Source organism: Pundamilia nyererei, unplaced genomic scaffold (assembly GCF_000239375.1).
Source record: "Pundamilia nyererei isolate P.nyererei 1_Seehausen unplaced genomic scaffold, PunNye1.0 scaffold02468, whole genome shotgun sequence".
NCBI classification, from domain to species: domain Eukaryota; kingdom Metazoa; phylum Chordata; class Actinopteri; order Cichliformes; family Cichlidae; genus Pundamilia; species Pundamilia nyererei.
The window spans coordinates 1,530-3,233 of NW_005189869.1; the positions used below are offsets into that span (position 1 = coordinate 1,530).

A 1,704-nucleotide genomic window follows, 5' to 3' on the forward strand; every position below is an offset into this window, starting at 1 on the left:
CAGGTGCGCAGTCTGACACAGGACTAACAAATAAAGACCACACTCACATTCACACCTGTGGGAAAGTTATAATGATAAGTGGAAAACTAGATTGCTGTGAAACTGTGAACATCAACACAGAAAAGTACTAAACAACACAGCACAACATCTGCCAAATTCAGTCACATTCATGCCGTTCAAGCTTCCTTTGTGACAAAATCAAAATATACAAGGACACGATGGTTCACTCGGTGTTATCAAAGCTATAACTGTTAACATGAAATAAAGCCCTCACATCTTTTGCATATTATTTGGGACTGTTACATTTAAAGGGAAAGTCACTTTTCTGCTCTTTCTTTAACCAAATTCCAAAACCAAATATAAAGGTACGTTTGACAAAACTTAGTATCAAACTAAACTTGGTTATTTAGAGTGTTTACCATTAAGATGAACGATGCAAAAGGCTTTCAGTTTTGGCACAAAACACCTGTAACGCCCGCTATCAGACAGGCGTGCTGAGAAGATCTGCAGGGTTAGATTTCCTCTGCTAAGGTCTCCAGAGTTGATACTTGCTCTGCTTCTATAGCTCGCCGCCTGTGCACCATGATTTTCCTGCCCGTGTCGCCACGAGAAGACAACATCGTTCAAGTCAGTTTGTTTCCAGTCCACGGTATAAGCAGACAGGTCAACTGAGGGATCCACATAACATGGTAATGAGACATTACGACCTTCTTCTGCCTGAATCAGTGGGGATGGGCAATAGCTTTGAGGAGTTTCTGGGGAGGAAAAAAAGCAACATTTATATAATTTGACAGTCTCCAAATTACATTTGAATTCTCAACGAAATGTGTTAGTTTATTGTTCAGTAGCAGGACTTCAAGCATTCTGAGCCCACAGTCAGATCTTTTTTACCCTAAGAAATTCCAAAGGACCCAGAGCAGGAAGTTTATAGACATCTGCTCAGATGGAAATACCACCTTCCATCTAAAGTGTAACCATAACTGCACTCTTATTAACCGCATCGGTTCGCCATAAAGCCAACAATGATGCAAACAAAAACCACTCCGACAAAATAAGCTGATGATCACGATTTCTGTTCGCAGCCAAAGAAAATGCCGGTGCTGACTCTGGCGGCAGAGCACTACAAATGCTCTACTGCCGATAACCTGTTCGTCGACTGATTAAAAGTATCATCATGCCATTAACGGCTTTGGAAATCTTCCTCTCCCTGCTTCTTATCAGTGTTGCGCCAAAAATCGATTTAGTGTTTCCGCTGTAAACTTCAAGAGTTGAGAAGCCACAGAGTTGCATCACACAACAGAAGCCATTAGGTTTTTAACACCGGTAAAATCATACAGGCTTACAAATACACGAACAGCCTGTAGTTCTCCTAGTGATGTAAACGTACAAACTTGCCATTTAAATAAGTTGGAGTTACCTGCTGAAGAAAAAAACCCAAGAAAGCACAGCGCGATGATCGGAGCGAGTGTGTCCATAAGGGGAGCCAAAACATTTACGCGGCCAGTTAAGCGCAGGTTCGTCTGAGCTAGCTGTACACGAGCTAGCGCTTAACGACGAACCACCTCCCTCCCGTCCGCAGACATAGTTTACCCGTCTACACTGCAAATGTCACTAAATGCCGCTGTTAGCACAAGTTTAGGCACGTTTTTGTTTCTTCAGATTAAATGTTCTTTATAGGAAAATGTCAGTTTACAGGGAATGTAA

At 42.0% G+C, this 1,704-nt stretch overlaps 1 long non-coding RNA gene across 1 annotated transcript in view; it reads right to left on the reverse strand.

Moving 5' to 3' along the window:
• Nucleotides 1-1,506, reverse strand: part of LOC102208788 (uncharacterized) — a 2,259-nt gene extending 753 nt beyond the window's left edge. The window contains exons 1-2 of the long non-coding RNA XR_001290225.1: nt 1,418-1,506; nt 420-755 (exon numbers count right to left, since the gene is read on the reverse strand). This is a non-coding gene — a long non-coding RNA (uncharacterized LOC102208788). The remainder of the gene's footprint in view (nt 1-419; nt 756-1,417) is intronic.
• Nucleotides 1,507-1,704: the final 198 nt, after the last annotated feature.